Source organism: Pseudophryne corroboree, chromosome 1 (assembly GCF_028390025.1).
Source record: "Pseudophryne corroboree isolate aPseCor3 chromosome 1, aPseCor3.hap2, whole genome shotgun sequence".
NCBI lineage: Eukaryota > Metazoa > Chordata > Amphibia > Anura > Myobatrachidae > Pseudophryne > Pseudophryne corroboree.
In genome coordinates this window covers 984,683,789-984,705,629 of record NC_086444.1, presented here as the reverse complement: position 1 = coordinate 984,705,629, position 21,841 = coordinate 984,683,789, and the positions used below count along the sequence as shown (strand labels likewise).

Below are 21,841 nucleotides of genomic sequence, written 5' to 3'. Positions count from 1 at the left end.
CTGTACGTAAAGCCGTTTTTAAAACCTAATATATGGGAAGATATTCAGGAGGGGACTGTAGACACTGTTGAGACATTATGGGTAGAAATTGCATGCGGGGAAAAAGGAACAAAAAAAGTTAGTATTGGGTGTATGCTATAGGCCGCCTGGTATCAACGCATCTGATGATGAATTGTTACTAAAGCAAATTGAAAAAGCAGGAGTAGGAGACATAGTAGTGATGGGAGATTTTAACTATCCAGAGATAAACTGGAAAAATGATTCATGTGATACTGCTATGGGCAGTATGTTTTTAAACACACTAAATGATAACTACCTAGTCCAACTAATTGAGGAATCAACTAGGTACAATGCAATCTTAGACCTGGTATTAACAAACAATCAGGATTTGGTATCGGGTATTATAGTAGGGGAACCCATAGGAAACAGCGACCACAATATGGTCACATTCAATATCAGTTTCTACAAACAGCCCTATACTGGCTAAACTAGGACTTTAAACTTTAGCAAAGCAAATTTTGAAAAGATGAGGGTATTTTTCAGGGATATTGAATGGGAAGGTTTGTTTTTAGGAAAAAATACTACGGAGAAATGGGAGGTACTAAAATTCCTGCTAGCTAAAAATACACTCAAATATATTCCTATGAGTAGCAAAAAAGGGAATAAAAATCATAAACCGATGAGGCTTAACAAAAAGATTACGGAACTTATGGGCAAGAAAAGGCGAGCATTTAAAAAATACAAATCTGACAGGGAAGCAGAGTCATTTCAGCACTATAAGGAATGTAACAAAAATTGCAAAAAGGAAATAAGAGCGGCTAAAGTAGAAACTGAAAAACTAGTAGCAAAGGAAAGCAAAGCGAATCCCAAAAAATTCTTTAAATACATTAATAGCAAGAGATTAAAAAAGGAGAGTATAGGCCCTTTGAAAGACAAGTTGGGAGTCTTAAGCAAAAATGATAATGACATAGCGGACACACTAAATGAGTTTTTTTCAACAGTATTCACTAGAGAGGACCCAATTCAGGGACTGGCACACAATCTCAATAATGAGAATATCACACTGATAGGTACTTATTTAAGCAAGGAAGTAGTCTGTGACCGATTAAAACATTTAAAGATTAATAAATCACCAGGGCCCGATGGTATTCATCCAAGGGTTCTAATGGAGCTTCACTCTGAACTGGCAAAACCGCTATCTTTGATCTTTGAGGATTCAGTTATATCAGGTATGGTTCCCAAAGACTGGCGTATAGCGGAAGTAGTGCCTATATTCAAAAAGGGAAGTAAAGCTGAACCAGGTAATTATAGACCAGTTAGTCTTACATCTATAGTGGGGAAAGTATTGGAAGGTATTCTAAGAGATAGTATTCAGAAGTTCCTTGAAACCAATAAGGTCATTAAAAGGAATCAACATGGGTTTATGAAGGACAGATCCTGTCAAACCAACTTACTTGGCTTTTATGAAACAGTAAGCGCAAACCTAGATCAGGGTAAAGACGTGGATGTAATCTTTTTAGACTTTGCCAAAGCGTTCGATACTGTACCACACATGAGACTTATATACAAGCTACAAGAATCAGGGCTAGGAAGCACAATATGCACTTGGGTCAAAAACTGGTTAGATAATAGGAAGCAGCGCGTTGTGGTTAATGGATCTTTTTCAACTTGGACTGAAGTGCTAAGTGGTGTGCCGCAAGGCTCAGTATTAGGACCGCTATTGTTCAATATTTTCATTAACGACCTAACAGAAGGTCTAGAGAGCATGGTGTCAATTTTTGCAGATGATACCAAATTGTGTAAGGCTATAAATACAGAGGAGGATGCCGAGTCTCTTCAGAACGACTTAGTTAAATTAGAAGCATGGGCAGCCAAATGGAGAATGCGCTTCAACACAGACAAGTGTAAGGTAATGCACTGTGGTAACAAGAACAAAAATTACACCTACCTATTAAATGGGGTAAAATTAGGGGATTCTGTACTGGAAAAGGACTTAGGTGTCCTCATAGATAGCAAGCTAAGCAGTAGTACCGAAAGTAGGACTGCAGCAAAGAAGGCTAATAAGATATTAGCATGCATAAAACGGGGTATTGATGCTAGGGACGAGAGTATTATACTCCCGTTATATAAATCACTGGGCACCGTACTACAAAAAGGATATCCTGGAGCTTGAAAAGGTACAGAGGAGGGCGACCAAACTAATTAAGGGCATGGAGACGATGGAATACAAGGAAAGGCTTGAAAGACTAGGTATGTTTACATTGGAAAAGCGGAGACCAAGAGGGGATATGATCAACATCTACAAATATATAAGGGGACAATACACAGAGCTTGCGCGGGACCTGTTTTTGGTTAGATCAACACAGAGGACTCGTGGACACTCGCTCAGGTTAGAGGAGAGGAGATTCCGCACAATACGGCGTAAAGGCTTTTTCACGGTAAGGACAATACGTGTTTGGAATTCCCTGCCCGAGGGAGTTGTAATAGCGGAATCTGTCAACACCTTTAAAAATGGGTTAGATAAATTCCTATTGGATAAGGATATCCAGGGGTATGGTGCATAGTCATGCATTACAGTTACTATAAATAGGGATAAAATGCAATGGCTGACCGCAGCATCAGTCAGAAATTTTAGTCAAATCATCTTGCATAGGACACCACAAATAGGTTGAACTCGATGGACAATTGTCTTTTTTCAACCTCAGATACTATGTTACTATGTTACCACAGGAAATAGCGCAAATTAGTTTATTCTCACAATCCTGTGTGTGTGCTACTGTTGAGATACAGAGCCAACACAATATAAAAGTGAAAACCAAGAAAAGGAAAATGAAAAGATCCTAACCCTTGCTCTAGATAAGTGTATAGTTACAATACAATTTAGTATACAATATTAAGTACATCAGTGTTTGGCCTCAGACTGTTTACTACTTTATATATATTGAAACTGTGTGAGAAATGTTGAATGTATACCGATAACCCCTCCTATGACTCTCCAGGTGGACACATTTGTATTAATTAGAGAGGGAATTTATTCTGAACATGGCTGCCCGAGGTCATTATGCCTCTGACGAAGTGGTGATACACAGGGAAACGTGTTAGCCGGACCTTGACCCGAGCTGACACTTGCTGGTTATTTTCAATTTCTACGTACCCATCTGCTGAGGATATTACCTGATCATTGGATTCCATTGCTACTGGAAGGAATATACACAAAAGTCCTAAATTTCAATTTATGGCATTCTGAAGGAGCTATTATCTCAGAGGGACTGCACGGAGCTGCAGGAATAACATGCATCCCCTGGTGACTCACCGCCTTTACAATATTTACTGTTCTTATGGGCACGGTAATTAACCTATCAATTCTCAGCCAATAACTGCATTTTTACACTAGTGACTTGTAACATTTGATATATCTACTGTGCACAGCAACCCAGCCCAGATGTGACCTATTGGTCATTGAGGGGTGTTAATTTACATTTCCTGGGTGGCTGCTTCTCTATGCTGCCGTCAGGTGGTGGTTCCTTCCGTGCTGACGGATCAGCAGTGATCGACATTATGGTAGACACTGGGAGAGAGTTATGGGATACAAGGGAGCTGGGAGGTCTTTCTGTGATTGGCTGCCGCACAAAGATTATGTTCAGGCAGCTGCCCACTCTGCATTTCTGACTGGTTGCATTGTTTGCGACCATATCGGATAACACACAGCCTGGTGTGGTAGCAAACAATGTGACTATGACAGGCAAGTGTCGATTCAAAAATATTTAATCTACATACACCGAATAACTTGCATAAAAATCACGTGGCTACGCTTCTAAACAAATATGATGCAGCCAAGCTGCTAATTGCAAGATAATGGAATAACGAATCATCTCCTATTATACTGTATACATTTAATTTAAATATCCAGAAATCCACCTTTTTATTTATTTAGCACAACTGAAATAGTGACACCTTTGCTTTCCGGTGGTTCAATATAACCGTTTTATGTATAAAATTATTAAAAATATTGCATAAAATTACCTTCAGGCTGTGTGTATAAGGTGTATATGAAAAATAAATGCATTTCGTGTTTAGACTTGGGTCCCATCCCAAAGGTATCTCATTATGGTATTAAAATATTCCAAAATATGGCAAAATCCGAAATAAAAAATACTTCTGGTCCCAAGCATTTCAGATATTGGAGACTCAACCTGTATATATAACTTTGTCCTTTATTCACTAGGAGACATTGGAGCATAGACGGGTGATGAGCTGTGCCTTAGAATTTAAGTTGGATCCTCCCCCTCTATACCCCACTGGACCTCAGTTTTAGATTAGTGACTGAGGGGCAGATTTATTAAGCTCGGTGAAGTGATAAAGTGGAGGGTGATAAAGGACCAGCCAGTCAGCTCCTGTCATTTTTCAAACCCAGCTTGTGACATGGTAGTTAGGAGTTGATTGGCTGGTCCTTTATCACCTTCCACTTCATCACTTTACCGAGCTTAATAAATCTGCCCCTGAGGTCTGAGACAGGTGCTTCTTAGGACTGTCTACAACCCTTTTATTTTTATTTATTTTATTACTTCACTGAAAACTTCACTGGCAGACTGCAAGCGGCATTATGGTGCCCGTCATCTCCGGTACACTGCGACTCATAACAAGCATGCAGGGGTCATAGAACTGATTTGCGCTATGCTCTACAGCAGTGGTCTCCAACCTTAATTGGGCTATGAGCTACTTTCGGAAAATAAAACCTCTGAAGGAGCTACCCTCTCCCCCCAATGCATGTGCGTTCCTGCGAAAGTGGGTGTGGCCTCACAAAAATGGGTGTGGCCTAACTACAAGTAATGCCCCCCGCGTAGTGCCAGATACAAATAATGCCCCTCAGCAGTGCCAGATACACAAATAATGCCCCTCAGCAGTGCCAGATACACAAATAATGTCTCCCAGCAGTGCCAGATACACAAATAATGCCCCCAGCAGTGCCAGATATACAAATAATGCCTCCCAGCAGTGCCAGAAACACAAATAATGCCCCCCAGCAGTGCCAGATACACAAATAATGCCCCCCAGCAGTGCCAGATACAATTCCCCCCGCAGTGCCATTTAAAATGCCCCCCCCCGCAGTGCCATTTAAAATGCCCCCCGCAGTGCCATTTAAAATGCCCCCCGCAGCACCAGATAAAATGTTCCCCCGCAGTGTCCGATACAGTGCCCCACACAGTGCTAACCCTTGCTGGCTTCTTCTACTGCCGCCGGTGCTGCTTCTCCTATATGAGGGGCGGAAGAGAAAGAGCACAGCGGCGCCTCTCCTGTGAAGTCCGGAGAGCGGCTGCGGTGAGGGTGACAGAGTCTCTGGCGGCGGCGGGCATTTAAATATGGTGCCGGTAAGTGAGCCAATCAAAACTCGCGGCCGGCAGCCAATCAGGTGCCGCCACTGCCGGTCCACGAGCTCTGATTGGGTGACAGCTGGCACCATATTAAAAATGAAGGGAGGAGGAGTGCCAGTGACCGCACAAGCCCGTGTGCTCTGTGAGCTACCGAAAATATTACGGCGAGCTACCGGTAGCTCGCGAGCTACGGGTTGGAGATCACTGCTCTACAGTCTTCGCGCACAGTACCCCCAATGGCTACCACTATTACTTTGCGAGAACTCCGTTTCATAACTTGCACAGGCCCCAGTCTGGGGGTAGGGTTTAGCAGCGGCGCGGCAATCCTGCAACCCCGCTTGGATGATTGCACCAGGGGTCTCTTGCTCATGTTTCAGAGCTCCCCATTAGCTCGCCCATCCAGTCAGCCCAGATAGGGTATGGATTTCCTCTCCATGTTCGAGCGCTCCTGCACTGTGTGCTCATACCACGATGCTGGCATTTGCAGTCTCTAAGGTTGCTGTGTATTACTCTGCATTGTAAGCCCCTCCATCATATAATGGGGATCTAATGTGTGTGGAATCGCCATCAGTGTAGCTGCACTAACATAGACATGTGCCTGATTAACACGACTGGGAAACCTTCAGCAGAGGTTTGCTGCTGTCATATCTGCTGTATTCTGAACAGACTCTGCCCCTCTCCTGTCTACCATGACTGGGAAAGGAAGGTAAAGGGTTCCTCTCCATGATAAGAGTTAATCTGCTTGGTTGTGCAACCAAGATCCATCGCAATGGTAATCTGACACTATGGAGGGGCACACTCTATAGCTCCATGTATAGTATGCCTTCAATATAATAGATCATGGCTGCAGGTCCCAATTCTGACAATTTGGCTCTTTTGGGGGACTGGATACGGAATGCCAACTGTCAGAATCCCAACAGTCAGAATGCCGACTGCAGGATCCAGGCAGTTTAAACACAGCCTAACCCAAACCATCCCCTTCGGAAGCCTAACCCTAATCTCAAACCGCTCCCATATCCCCCGCACCTCCCCACAGCCTATCCCTCATACTCGCCATTTGAAGTTGCCGTCATTTTCACCCATAGGGATTCCACGTCGGTATTCTGAAAGTCGTGATTGTGACCGTCAGGATGCATCCCCTATTGCTGTATGTTTCATAAATAACAGTATATGTACCCTTACTATGGCGATACTGCCATATGCCTGTACTCTACAGGATACTGAAATGACACTTAAGTAGCTCTTACTGCCCCATGAGATCTCACACTGACTTTCCTTCAGTCAGGCTTTGCTCGACTTCCTAGAGTAGGTTAGTCTCTACTATTGGACTGGAAGAGTTTTACTGTTGGTTTTCCCTTCAGCTCGGTGGGTGTCCTAGTTTGGTGCTCTGTCCTGTTGCTCTTCCATCCTCAATAGTCTGGCTGGACTTCACTCGCAAATGGCTATTTGGACAGGGGAGGGAGAATTAGGGATATCCCCATTGGGCACAGGGCTTAGAAAATACTCACGGAAGCCAAAAGCAGGACAGTATGGAGGTAATTGGTATTTGAAGGGAGATAAACCTCGTCACTACCCCACAGCTTTATAAGCAACAATACTAAAATTAACTAATTCGGTAGTTTTACGTGTTGTAAAATGTCTGTTATTAATTTTTCTGTATTTTAAAATCTTTGCTTATATGTCAGTATTTATAAATAAATATTTTCATTTAAAAAAAAAACCCTATAATAAAACAATGCGATGCCGCCTTAATAGTTACACATATGAAATATACCCCCAATAATGGTGTGCCCAGAAAGACCACTGACAAATGCCTCAAGTGACCACGCTTTAAACCGAGAGAACCAAATATATTTTTCTTTTATGATTGCTTTTATATGCATGTTTTTATGCAATGTTCTCATGATTTAAAAGCACATTTTCTATATTTATTTTTAAAGATGCTCAGATGCATGGAAAACGCTCTCATACAAATAATGAAAAACAACATAGGAGCGGTGCAGTAATATTTTACTTTTCAAACAGACAGTGCTTCACGCTGCTTGATATAGATTTTTAGCAGGAAGATTTAATATCAATGGAGACGCGTCCACAGGTATATAACTTTCTACTGAGCACCTATATATCATAGAATATGTGATGACAATAAGGAAGATATAGAATTCATCCTCTAAGGCAGAGAGGCCCTTGTCAAAAGTGAGTGACTTAGTGTAGATCATGTAAGTAAATTGTACATCTATGACATTCAATTTACTGAAATCCACAAAAATATAATATCAAACATCTTTTTTCCTAAGGAGTTTAACATAAATGTGAATGTCTACTGCTTCGATTCTTAAAGGTAAAGAAGGAATACCAAACTTGTTTATGGATGTCTCACTAGGCTCGATTTCTCTTCACATATCCATCTGAGTTCAGTTTCAGACAATTGAGCTGGTCATAAAAAAAAATTATCTTGAAAGTAGCTTTTTATTTTTTATTATTATTATTATTATTATTTTTTTTTTTTTTTTTTAACGTTTTTCTTTTGTGGGAGTGACATTTTTCAATCTTTTTCCTAACTTAAAACTAAGGTATAATCCCTACGGTTGGGGAGATCATGATAGATAGGCACAATCAAGACAAAGAAAAAACGTACGGTGTTAGCGTCTTAAAAGTAATTTCATCCAGAGACATGCAAGGCATTATACAATCTTGTGCATTCATTTGGGTGGTCTTAAGTGTAGGCCAGTGGTTTCCAAACTTTTTTGAATCACGGCGCCCTAGAATATCAGAATTTTTTTCACGGCACCCCTAGGCCAAACATTTCTTATTGAGAAATTTAGAAAGAAATATTACATTAAGTAGATTGCGTTTATATGTCATCCTTAGGGTCAGTTGTGTGGTGAGGGACAAGATTTGCTTCTGTTTGGCCACATATTTTATGTCTGGCAGCCACCAGCACTGGTTTTGCCTATTATATTGACCATGAATAATTTGAATTGGTCCTGGACCACCAACCCAGGGCACCCCTGCAAGTGTCCCGAGGCACCCCAGGGAGCCACGGCACACAGTTTGGGAACCTCTGGTGTAGGCTAGATCAAGAAAAATGTAAAAAAAAAAAAAAACATTCCTGTGCACAGCAATACATTAAAGGAGGAAATAAAGTTTCAATGTACTATAAAGAGATGTTTATAGTAGCCATTTTGTATTTTCCTTGCAGCCGGGGACCACAGATACAGCTCCTGTTCAATGTGGGCTCCTTTAGGTGTCGCTGTGTTTTAAGCCTCTAGGACAGGCATTCCCAACCGCTGTCCTCAAGGCACACCAACAGCGCAGGTTTTAGTGATATCCAGGCTGCAGCACAGATGTTTAAATCAAAATAACTGAGCTACTAATTAAGTCACCTGTGCTGAAGCCTGGATATCACTAAAACCAGGACTGTTAGTGTGCCTTGAGGACCGTGGTTGGGAATGCCTGCTCTAGGAAGATGGAGGAGCTGATATCTGGTGCATAATTCACCCAGAGGAGTATCTCCTCTTACAATACACAGGACAAAGAAGTTAGGTCTTGGTTAAACCTATATTATTAAGGCCAATACAAATGTTTAGATTGCTGTACCCTGGTATGGAACCAATTAGGAATCAAAATTTCCACAATTCGCTCTCTTGGTTGATAGTCTCTAATTATAAGCAATCCTGGTCTTCCTACAGGATATGATGTATCAAACATTGTTTTGTAGGCTATACACGAAAGCCGTTCTATTTTGTCAAGTATTGATTATTGGATTTGACCTAACACCCTACAGCCTTATTTAACCACACTTAGATCCAACATTTATATCAGCCAGTGATCCCTTACTGAACTATACAGACATTATACAAACATTACTGTAAGTATATTTCACTTTGCTGTCCACAAAACACCACCTCTATGGATTATCTTAAATTGCAATTGACAAGTCACTGTTCTCTTTTAACCACTTAACTGACATTTTTTAACCAAAAAACGCTCAAAACGGTTTTTTGTTTTTTTTAATGAGTGAATTAGGTGAAGAACATGCATTTAAACTACTTCAAAATTATTTAATTATAAAAATGTATATATATTTATTTGTAAAGAAAAAAAATAAGAATTTACTTACCGATAATTCTATTTCTCGTAGTCCGTAGTGGATGCTGGGAACTCCGTAAGGACCATGGGGAATAGCGGCTCCGCAGGAGACTGGGCACAAAAGTAAAGCTTTAGGACTACCTGGTGTGCACTGGCTCCTCCCCCTATGACCCTCCTCCAAGCCTCAGTTAGGATACTGTGCCCGGACGAGCGTACACAATAAGGAAGGATATTGAATCCCGGGTAAGACTCATACCAGCCACACCAATCACACCGTACAACCTGTGATCTGAACCCAGTTAACAGCATGATAACAGAAGGAGCCTCTGAAAGATGGCTCACAACAATAATAACCCGATTTTTGTAACAATAACTATGTACAAGTATTGCAGACAATCCGCACTTGGGATGGGCGCCCAGCATCCACTACGGACTACGAGAAATAGAATTATCGGTAAGTAAATTCTTATTTTCTCTGACGTCCTAGTGGATGCTGGGAACTCCGTAAGGACCATGGGGATTATACCAAAGCTCCCAAACGGGCGGGAGAGTGCGGATGACTCTGCAGCACCGAATGAGAGAACTCCAGGTCCTCCTCAGCCAGGGTATCAAATTTGTAGAATTTAGCAAACGTGTTTGCCCCTGACCAAGTAGCTGCTCGGCAAAGTTGTAAAGCCGAGACCCCTCGGGCAGCCGCCCAAGATGAGCCCACCTTCCTTGTGGAATGGGCTTTTACAGATTTTGGCTGTGGCAGGCCTGCCACAGAATGTGCAAGCTGAATTGTACTACAAATCCAACGAGCAATAGTCTGCTTAGAAGCAGGAGCACCCAGCTTGTTGGGTGCATACAGGATAAACAGCGAGTCAGATTTTCTGACTCCAGCCGTCCTGGAAACATATATTTTCAGGGCCCTGACTACGTCCAGCAACTTGGAGTCCTCCAAGTCTCTAGTAGCCGCAGGTACCACAATAGGCTGGTTCAAGTGAAACGCTGAAGCCACCTTAGGGAGAAATTGAGGACGAGTCCTCAATTCTGTCCTGTCCGTATGAAAAATTAGGTAAGGGCTTTTATAGGATAAAGCCGCCAATTCTGAGACACGCCTGGCTCAAGCCAGGGCCAACAGCATTACCACTTTCCATGTGAGATATTTTAAGTCCACAGTGGTGAGTGGTTCAAACCAATGTGATTTTAGGAACCCCAAAACTACATTGAGATCCCAAGGTGCCACTGGAGACACAAAAGGAGGCTGTATATGCAGTACCCCCTTGACAAACGTCTGAACTTCAGGAACTGAAGCCAGTTCTTTCTGGAAGAAAATCGACAGGGCCGAAATTTGAACCTTAATGGACCCCAATTTGTGGCCCATAGACACTCCTGTTTACAGGAAATGCAGGTATCGACCTAGTTGAAATTCCTCCATCGGGGCCTTACTGGCCTCGCACCACGCAACATATTTTCGCCAAATGCGGTGATAATGCTTTGCGGTTACATCCTTCCTGGCTTGACCAGGGTAGGGATGACTTCATCCGGAATGCCTTTTTCCTTCAGGATCCGGCGTTCAACCGCCCTGCCGTCAAACGCATCCGCGGTAAATCTTGGAATAGACAGGGTCCTTGCTGGAGCAGGTCCCTTCTTAGAGGTAGAGGCCACGGGTCCTCCGTGAGCATCTCTTGAAGTTCCGGGTACCAAGTCCTTCTTGGCCAATCCGGAGCCACGAGTATAGTTCTTACTCCCCTCCGTCTTATAATTCTCAGTACTTTTGGTATGAGAGGAAGAGGAGGGAACACATACACTGACTGGTACACCCACGGTGTTACCAGAGCGTCCACAGCTATTGCCTGAGGGTCCCTTGACCTGGCGCAATACCTGTCCAATTTTTTGTTTAGGCGGGACGCCATCATGTCCACCTTTGGTTTTTCCCAATGGTTTACAATCATGTGGAAGACTTCTGGGTGAAGTTCCCACTCTCCCGGGTGGAGGTCGTGCCTGCTGAGGAAGTCTGCTTCCCAGTTGTCCACTCCCAGAATGAACACTGCTGACAATGCTATCACATGATTTTCCGCCCAGCGAAAAATCCTTGCAGCTTCTGCCATTGCCCTCCTGCTTCTTGTGCCGCCCTGTCTGTTTACGTGGGCGACTGCCGTGATATTGTCCGACTGGATCAGCACCGGCTGACCTTGAAGCAGAGGTCTTGCTTGGCTTAGGGCATTGTAAATGGCCCTTAGCTCCAAAATATTTATGTGAAGTGATGTCTCCAGGCTTGACCACAAGCCCTGGAAATTTTTTCCCTGTGTGACTGCTCCCCAGCCTCTCAGGCTGGCATCCGTGGTCACCAGGACCCAGTCCTGAATGCCGAATCTGCGGCCCTCTAGAAGATGAGCACTCTGCAACCACCACAGGAGAGACACCCTTGTCTTTGGTGACAGGGTTATCCGCTGATGCATCTGAAGATGCGCTCCGGACCATTTGTCCAGCAGGTCCCACTGGAAAGTTCTTGCGTGGAATCTGCCGAATGGAATTTCTTCGTAGGAAGCCACCATTTTTCCCAGGACCCTTGTGCACTGATGCACTGAGACTTGGCCTGGTTTTAGGAGGTTTCTGACTAGTTCGGATAACTCCCTGGCTTTCTCCTCCGGGAGAAAACACCTTTTCCGGACTGTGTCCAGGATCATCCCTAGGAATAGAAAGCGTGTCGTCGGGATCAGCTGCGATTTTGGAATATTGAGAATCCAACCGTGCTGCCGCAGCACTATCTGAGATAGTGCTACCCCGACTTCCAACTGTTCCCTGGATCTTGCCCTTATCAGGAGATCGTCCAAGTAAGGGATAACTAAAACTCCCTTCTTTCGAAGGAGTATCATCATTTCGGCCATTACCTTGGTAAAGACCCGGGGTGCCGTGGACAATCCAATCGGCAGCGTCTGAAACTGATAGTGACAGTTCTGTACCACAAACCTGAGGTACCCTTGGAGAAGGGTAAATTTGGACATGTAGGTAAGCATCTTTGATGTCCAGAGAGACCATATAGTCCCCTTCTTCCAGGTTTGCAATCACTGCTCTGAGTGACTCCATCTTGAATTTGAACCTTTGTATGTAAGTGTTCAAGGATTTTAGATTTAAAAATGGTCTCACCGAGCCGTCCGGCTTCGGTACCACAAATAGTGTGGAATAGTACCCCTTTCCCTGTTGCAGGAGGGGTACCTTGATTATCACCTGCTGGGAATACAGCCTGTGAATGGCTTGCAATACTGTCTCCCTGTCTGAGGGAGACGTCGGTAAAGCAGACTTTATGAAACGGCGAGGGGGAGACGTCTCGAATTTCTTGAGACGGGCCCCCACCGTGCCTGAGACCGCTTGTAAAGGCCCAGCGTCATGCTGAGGACTATGCGGAGGCGGGAGAGGGCTTTTGTTCCTGGGAATTGGCTGTTTGCTGCAGCCTTTTTCCTCTCCCTCTGCCACGGGGCAGAAATGAGGCGCCTTTTGCCCGCTTGCCCTTATGGGGCCGAAAGGACTGCGCCTGATAATACGGCGTCTTCTTAGGTTGAGAAGCTACCTGGGGTAAAAATGTGGATTTTCCAGTGGCCACCAGGTCTGTTAGACCTACCCCAAATAACTCCTCCCTTTTATAAGGCGATACTTCCATATGCCTTTTGGAATCATCATCACCTGACCACTGTCTTGTCCATAACCCTCTTCTGGCAGAAATGGACAGCGCACTTACTCTTGATGCCAGTCGGCAAATATCCCTCTGTGCATCACGCATATATAGAAATGCATCTTTTAAATGCTCTATAGTTAGCAATATACTGTCCCTATCTAGGGTATCAATATTGTCAGTCAGGGAATCCGACCAAGCCACCCCAGCACTGCACATCCAGGCTGAGGCGATTGCTGGTCGCAGTAACACACCCGTGTGAGTGTATATACATTTTAGGATATTTTACTGCTTTCTGTCAGCAGGTTCCTTAAGGGCGGCCGTATCCGGGGACGGTAGTGCCACCTGTTTAGACAAGTGTGTGAGCGCTTTATTCACCCTAAGGGGTGTTTCCCAACGTGCCCTATCCTCTGGCGGGAAGGGGTATGATGCTAATAACTTTTTAGGAATTAACAGTTTTTATCGGGGGAAACCCACGCATCATCACACACTTCATTTAATTCCTCAGATGCAGGAAAAACTACAGGCAGTTTTTTCTCACCCAACCTAATACCCTTTTTAGTGGTACTGGTATTATCAGAAATGTGTAAAAACATTTTCCATAGCCTCAATCATGTAACGTGTGGCCCTACTGGAAGTCACATTCGTCTCTTAATCGTCGACACTGGAGTCAGTATCCGTGTCGGCGTCTGTATCTGCCATCTGCGGTAACGGGCGTTTTAGAGCCCTAGATGGCTTTTGAGACACCTGGACAGGCACAGGCTGAGTCGCCGGCTGTCTCATGTCATCAATCTTTTGTAAAGAGCTGACACTGTCACATAATTCCTTCCATAAGCTCATCCACTCAGGTGTCGACTCCCTAGGGGGTGACATCTCTGTTACAGGCAATTGCTCCGCCTCCACCTCATTTTCCTCCTCATACATGTCGACACAACGTACCGACACACAGCACACACACAGGGAATGCTCTGATAGAGGACAGGACCCCACTAGCCCTTTGGGGAGACAGAGGGAGAGTATGCCAGCACACACCAGAGCGCTATATATATACAGGGATAACCTTATATAAGTGTTTTTCCCCTTATAGCTGCTGTATTGTTATACTGCGCCTAATTAGTGCCCCCCTCTCTTTTTTAACCCCTTTCTGTAGTGTAGTAACTGCAGGGGAGAGCCAGGGAGCTTCCCTCCAACGGAGCTGTGAGAGAAAATGGCGCCAGTGTGCTGAGGAGATAGGCTCCGCCCCCTTCTCGGCGGCCTTTTCTCCCATTTTTCTGTGGAATCTGGCAGGGGTTAAAATTCATCCATATAGCCCTGGGGGCTATATGTGATGTATTTTCGCCAGCCAAGGTGTTTTTATTGCTGCTCAGGGCGCCCCCCCCTAGCGCCCTGCACCCTCAGTGACCGAAGTGTGAAGTGTGCTGAGGAGCAATGGCGCACAGCTGCAGTGCTGTGCGCTACCTTGGTGAAGACAGGATGTCTTCTGACGCCGATTTTTCCGGACCTCTTCTTGCTTCTGGCTCTGTAAGGGGGCCGGCGGCGCGGCTCTGGGACCGAGCTCCGAGGCTGGGCCTGTGTTCGGTCCCTCTGGAGCTAATGGTGTCCAGTAGCCTAAGAAGCCCAATCCACTCTGCACGCAGGTGAGTTCGCTTCTTCTCCCCTTAGTCCCTCGATGCAGTGAGCCTGTTGCCAGCAGGTCTCACTGAAAATAAAAAACCTAAAACTAAACTTTCACTAAGAAGCTCAGGAGAGCCCCTAGTGTGCACCCTTCTCGGCCGGGCACAAAAATCTAACTGAGGCTTGGAGGAGGGTCATAGGGGGAGGAGCCAGTGCACACCAGGTAGTCCTAAAGCTTTACTTTTGTGCCCAGTCTCCTGCGGAGCCGCTATTCCCCATGGTCCTTACGGAGTTCCCAGCATCCACTAGGACGTCAGAGAAAATAAAATAAAATCTGGGTTTCAAACATTGTAATATCAGAATCATTGCGACATTCATTTTAAGTCGTGTAGCCACCAGGTACACACTGGGGGGGCTTGGGGGTTTAATTTACACTTCCCCAGAGGCTGCTATTGTCTGCAGTTGCCGGGTGGGGGTCTTGCCGTGCTGACCTATCAGCAGTGATCGGTAGCACAGCAAACACTGGGGACATGTGCAGGGAGGCAGAGGGACCTTCCAGTCCCACTAAGAGCAGCAGCAATGGGAAGTTTCTCTTCCCTGAAGCTGCAAACACTGTATCGGACTTGTCGCATCCTGGTACTTGCTGGTGTGGTTGCATCTTATGCGACCATGTCAGGCAAGTGGTTAATTGCTAAATGAACAGAAACACAGTGGTCCATGTGTTTATTACACTATATGGACAAAAGTATTTGTCCACACCTGTTAATTATTGAATTCAGGTGTTTCAATCAGACCCGTTGCCACATGTGTATAAAATCAAGCACCTAGCCATGCAGTTCCATTGGCATACATTTGTGATACAAAATAAGTTGTGCTGAAGAGCTCAGTGACTTCAAGCGTGGTACTGGTTATAGGATGCCACCTTTGCAGTAAATTGGTTCATGAAATTTCATCCCTGCAGGATATTCCATTGTCAACTGTAAGTGATAATATTAGAAAGTGGAAGCATTTAGAAACAGCAGCAACAAAAACTGTGCAGCGGAAGCTTCATCGAATGGGTTTCCATGGCAGAGCAGCTGCATGCAATCCTTACATCACCAAGTCCAATGCCAAGCGTTGGATGGAGTGGTGTAAAGCACACCGACACTGGACTCTGGAGCAGTGGAAATGTGTTCTGTGGAGTGACAAATCAGACATCTGTGTTTGATAGTCAGATGGGCGAGTGTGGGATTAAAAGATGCCGGGAGAACGTTGCCTGCTTGATTGCACTATGTCAACTGTGAAGTTTGTTGGAGGAGGGATAATGGTATGGGGCTATTTTTCAGGGTTTGGGCTAGGCCACTTATCTCCAGTGAAGGGCAATCTTAATGCTTCAGCATACCAAGACATTTTAGACAATGTTATGCTTTCAACTTTGTGGCAACAGTTTGGGGAAGGCCCTTTTCTATTCATATATGACTGTGCCCCAGTGCACAAAGCAAGGACTATAAAGACATGGTTTTATTAGTTCAGTGTGAAAGAACTTGACTGGCCCGCACAGAGCCCTGACCTCAACTCCACTGAGCATCTTTGGGATGAACTGGAACGGAGATTGCGAGCCAGGCCTACTCATCTAACATCAGTGCCTGACCTCATAAATGCACTAAAGAATTAATGGGCACAAATTCTCACAGAAACACTCCAAAATCTTGTTGAAAGCCTTCCAAGATGAGTGGAAGCTGTTATAGCTACAAAAGGGGACCAACTCCATATTAAAGTATATGTATTTGAATACAATGTAATTACAGTCCCTGTTGGTGTAATGGTCAGGCGTTTGAATACTTTTGTCAATATACTGCATGTATCTTATGAGCTTTTAAACACACCCATTACATAATACCTTCGCTCTCCTTCATTTATTATTGACAGATGAACAAAGGAGACATGGTAGATAATGACATTTTTTTTTGCATTTTAATCTTTTTTTTTTTTTAGTCCGTCTTGGCGAACCACTTTTGGAAGTTGGTCAGCTGCACTGTCCTTTTGTGACTTACTCTCCTTTCCCTGAGTGTCTTTAAGCACGTATCCCAAGACATCCAAAACATGCAAGGTTCAAAAGACCAAGGGGTATATGCAATTGCCGGCGAATCGCGGCAATTTTTCGCCCGTTTTTTAATTCGACACAATTCGACCGTCGAATTCCGGCAGGTGGGTGCCGGAATCCAACATATTCAATAAAAAACGGATTCGACAGTCCCCCGAAAAACGGCCGATTTGACGGATTTTGATCCGATTTTTAAAAATGGTCAAAAACGGTAAAAAACCCGAAAAAAAATTGCGTGGGGTCCCCCCTCCTAAGCATAACCAGCCTCGGGCTCTTCGAGCCGGTCCTGGTTCTAAAAATCCGGGGGAAAAACTGACAGGGGATCCCCCGTATTTTTAAAACCAGCACCGGGCTCTGCGCCTGGTGCAAAAAATACGGGGGACAAAAAGAGTAGGGGTCCCCCGTATTTTTTACACCAGCATCGGGCTCCACTAGCTGGGTAGATAATGCCACAGCCGGGGGTCACTTTTATACAGCGCCCTGCGGCCGTGGCATTAAATACGCAACTAGTCACCCCTGGCCGGGGTACCCTGGAGGAGTGGGGACCCCTTCAATCAAGGGGTCCCCCCCCCAGCCACCCAAGGGCCAGGGGTGAAGCCCGAGGCTGTCCCCCCTATCCAAGGGCTGCGGATGGGGGGCTGATAGCCTTTTGAAAAATGAAAGAATATTGTTTTTTCCCAGTAGTACTACAAGTCCCAGCAAGCCTCCCCCGCAAGCTGGTACTTGGAGAACCACAAGTACCAGCATGCGGGAGAAAAACGGGCCCGCTGGTACCTGTAGTTCTACTGAAAAAAAAATACCCAAATAAAAACAGGAGACACACACCGTGAAAGTAAAACTTTATTTCACACCTGCCGACACACACATACTTACCTATGTTGACCCGCCGACTGGCACGTCTCCAATGTCGCCGACGATCCGGGGTACCTGTGAATAAAATTATACTCACCTGATCCAGTGTCCTGATTATAATCCACGTACTTGGCAAAAAAAAAAAACGAACACCCGGACCAGGCGGACTGAAAGGGGTCCCATGTTTACACATGGGACCCCTTTCCCCGAATGCAGAGACCCCCCGTGACTGCTGTCACAGAAAGGTCCCTTCAGCCAATCAGGAAGCGCCACTTCGTGGCACTCTCCTGATTGGCTGTATGCGCGTCTGAGCTGGCAGACAGCGCATCGCACAGCTATCTCCATTAGTTTCAATGGTGGGAACTTTGCGGTCAGCGGTGGGGTTACCCGCGGTCAGCGGCTGACCGCGGGTGACCTCACCGCTGACCGCAAAGTTCCCACCATTGAAAGTAATGGAGGGGGCTGTACAATGCGCGTCTGAGCTTAGACGCGCAGAGCCAATCAGGTGAGTGCCACGAAGTGGCGCTTCCTGATTGGCTGAAGAGACTCGGGGGGTCTCTGCATTCGGGGAAAGGGGTCCCATGTGTAAACATGGGACCCCTTTCAGTCCGCCTGGTCCGGGTGTTCGTTTTTTTTTTTTGCCAAGTACGTGGATTATAATCAGGACACTGGATCAGGTGAGTATAATTTTATTCACAGGTACCCCGGATCGTCGGCGACATTGGAGACGTGCCAGTCGGCGGGTCAACATAGGTAAGTATGTGTGTGTCGGCAGGTGTGAAATAAAGTTTTACTTTCACGGTGTGTGTCTCCTGTTTTTATTTGGGTATTTTTTTTTTCAGTAGAACTACAGGTACCAGCGGGCCCGTTTTTCTCCCGCATGCTGGTACTTGTGGTTCTCCAAGTACCAGCTTGCGGGGGAGGCTTGCTGGGACTTGTAGTACTACTGGGAAAAAACAATATTCTTTCATTTTTCAAAAGGCTATCAGCCCCCCATCCGCAGCCCTTGGATTGGGGGGGGGGGACGACGACGACGACAGCCTCGGGCTTCACCCCTGGCCCTTGGGTGGCTGGGGGGGACCCCTTGATTGAAGGGGTCCCCACTCCTCCAGGGTACCCCGGCCAGGGGTGACTAGTTGCGTATTTAATGCCACGGCCGCAGGGCGCTGTATAAAAGTGACCCCCGGCTGTGGCATTATCTACCCAGCTAGTGGAGCCCGATGCTGGTGTAAAAAATACGGGGGACCTCTACTCTTTTTGTTCCCCGTATTTTTTGCACCAACACCAGGCGCAGAGCCCGGTGTTGGTTTTAAAAATACGGGGGATCCCCTGTCAGTTTCCCCCCCGGATTTTTAGAACCAGGACCGGCTCGAAGAGCCCGAGGCTGGTTATGCTTTGGAGGGGGGACCCCACGCATTTTTTTTTTCTAATTTTACCACATTCCATTTAAAAAAATAAAAAAAAAAATATTTTAAAAAAATATATAAATAATACTTGTGCCTCCTAAATAGACAAACCATGTACCTAATCCCTTCTAATATAAATAGATATGCTATTACCAATAAAAAAAACACAAAAAAAACATGTTTTTAAATTTTTTTATTAGATTCCGCCAGCAAAGTGTGGCGGATTGAAAATGACGAATTTACTGTCTAAAAGCACTGTTGTCGAATTTACAATCTTCAATTGAATATACTTTTGTCGAATTGCCGCATTTGTACCATTGCAGAAATGTCGAATTTGACAAATGTCGAATTTCAAAAAGTCGAATTTTGAAAGTCCGTTTTTTTGACGAAAAGTACTGAATTGCATTGTCGAATTTTTTTTTGGGGCGAAAATGTCCAGTTTTTCGACATTTTCGGGAATTCGACCGCAATTGCATATACCCCCAAATGTGACCGGATGTGCCTCCTCTGTCACCCTGTAGGTTACAGATTTGCATGGATTTATGATCTGTCAACAACCTGTTTTCATTGGCGATTCTGATTGTTTGCCTAACAGGCACCAAATGTGAGATTAAACTGCACACTTCATTGATGACGCAGTTGTTAGAGGTATAACTCTCACGCCACCATTACTTGGGACCTCTTATACTGCTAACCTTCTTTGCCCGTTTCTTAGGCTAAAGCTGGCCACATACCATAAAGCATGGGTCTTCAACCTGTGGCCCTCCAGCTGCTGTGGAACTACACATCCCAGCATGCCCTGCCTCAGTTTTAGCATACCTTAATAGCAAAACTGTGGCAGGGCATGCTGGGATGTGTAGTTTCACAGCAGCTGAAAGGCTACAGGTTGAAGACCCATGCCATAAAGCTTAAACCTGACTGACCCACCAGTCAGCTGACCATATTGCCAACCCATGTCTGATTTGGTAAGCATACACACTTACCAATCAGCCGCATGATATTTCTGGTCACACATCACAATAGGCAGGCATTAAAATATGCCTTCTTTTTTGTGCTTTCATTGTCGGCGGTTCCTGCGGGTAGCATAACAGGTCGACTGGTTACCAGTACAAACATGCAGATGTACCAATATATCTGCAAGATAGTGTGGCATCTACCGTGCTGCAGGGCTGTCGTGATAGGTCTGCGTACAGCATAGTTCACACACATATTGGCTTTGCACTTATCAATATAACGTTCCTCAGCTGTATAATCAATATATTGCAAAGTGTGTACACAGCCTAAGATTGTGTGTCCAACTATCCAACTATTTGGTTGGAACGTTAATCTAGTAATGTATGGGAACAAATGACAATTGACCATCTGCTCCCAAATACCGAAACATTGACAAACTGGTTAAATCAAAAGACTTTAAACAATTTGTCTAAATGCCTGTTTTCCAGTGTTTGGAAGCAAATGGCAGATTATGATTTTCTCTCTTACATTATTAGATTTATGTTCCAATCACCCAACTGGTATATGGCCAGCTCAAGTATATGAGCAGGTATATGTCCAGTTTACGTCATCCTGCTCATTTTGGACCAAGACTGCTGGGTAGGCAAGCTAAGCAATGAAAGAAGACCATGGGTGTAACGTAGGTCATCCATGAGATGGATTAGTGTGTTTGCGCTAATCTTTCAGTCACAGGAGCTCTATAGAGCTGGTACACACACGAAAGGTAATTATGTTGTTACATATAAAACACAGTTCACATGAGCTTCCAGGCCGGATTTACGTCATATATGCATAATGAGGTGGAAATAGCAAGCAAACCAGCCTCATGCACCTTTACCCAGTCCTGGCTGATAAAATTGTCTCTACTCTACTTACAGTCACATTGACTACGGAGGCAGTGATATGTGTTCATACCCCTATTCACAAGGATCCAGATTTGGGGGAGCTCAGCCTACTACTCATGCCCACATTTTAGCATTTTCAGATTTAATCTTCAAATTCCCCACCCAAACAACAACATCTGGAACTATTCTGCTTAGAATCTGGTACAACCTGGAGACAGTACACCAGATCTTGGGGTGGAAGTCCTCCTCCTGCTGAGTGTCCAGTGCCACAAAGGGAAAAAAGCGCTGCCACATTCCAATCTTTGTATGGGTAATGAGTCAAGCACCCACACAATGTCAGTTCCATCTCTCAATCTCACTAGCACAAAAGTTCCAGTGCTGACAATTCCCTGCACTTGGTAACAAAGTGGCAGCCTCATACTGCTGGCAACCACGGGATCACAAGAGTAAGTGCTTTCATTTTAAGGAATTATCAAGTTTTAGGGTGTATGATTCATTTCTTCATATACATCTGGTAATGGTTTTAGCTGTACCCCAGCAACTATTCCATTTATAAATGGTATTGGGTCCTCAGATTTCTGCTCATATACTGTATCTCAGACAGTGTTGAATATACAGAATCATGATGGTACCAAAACAGTAAAATCCATCAATTCACATTTGCAAACAAAAGACTTCTCCAGATTATACAAGGGGTCACCAAAGTGACTGCTAACAATCCACCAATTTTACTTTGATGCAAACCCTTGTTCAGAAACATCATACATGACACGAGTTTCAGGATATCTGCAAGCTTATGTGCATGCAAAACCCATGTGTCATATTTTGGTAAGATAATTTGGGCTGGTATAGTTTAAATAGCAAGTCGCTGATATTTCAAATACAGAATGTGAGATGACTGCGTTTCTTTGCCAAAATGGTCTGGCTAT

General features: G+C 44.7%; 1 protein-coding gene across 2 annotated transcripts in view; it reads right to left on the bottom strand.

Moving 5' to 3' along the window:
- The window catches only part of LRBA (LPS responsive beige-like anchor protein), a 1,108,277-nt gene that overhangs the window by 416,571 nt on the left and 669,865 nt on the right, over window positions 1–21,841 (bottom strand). The gene's annotated exons all lie outside the window — the stretch shown is intronic.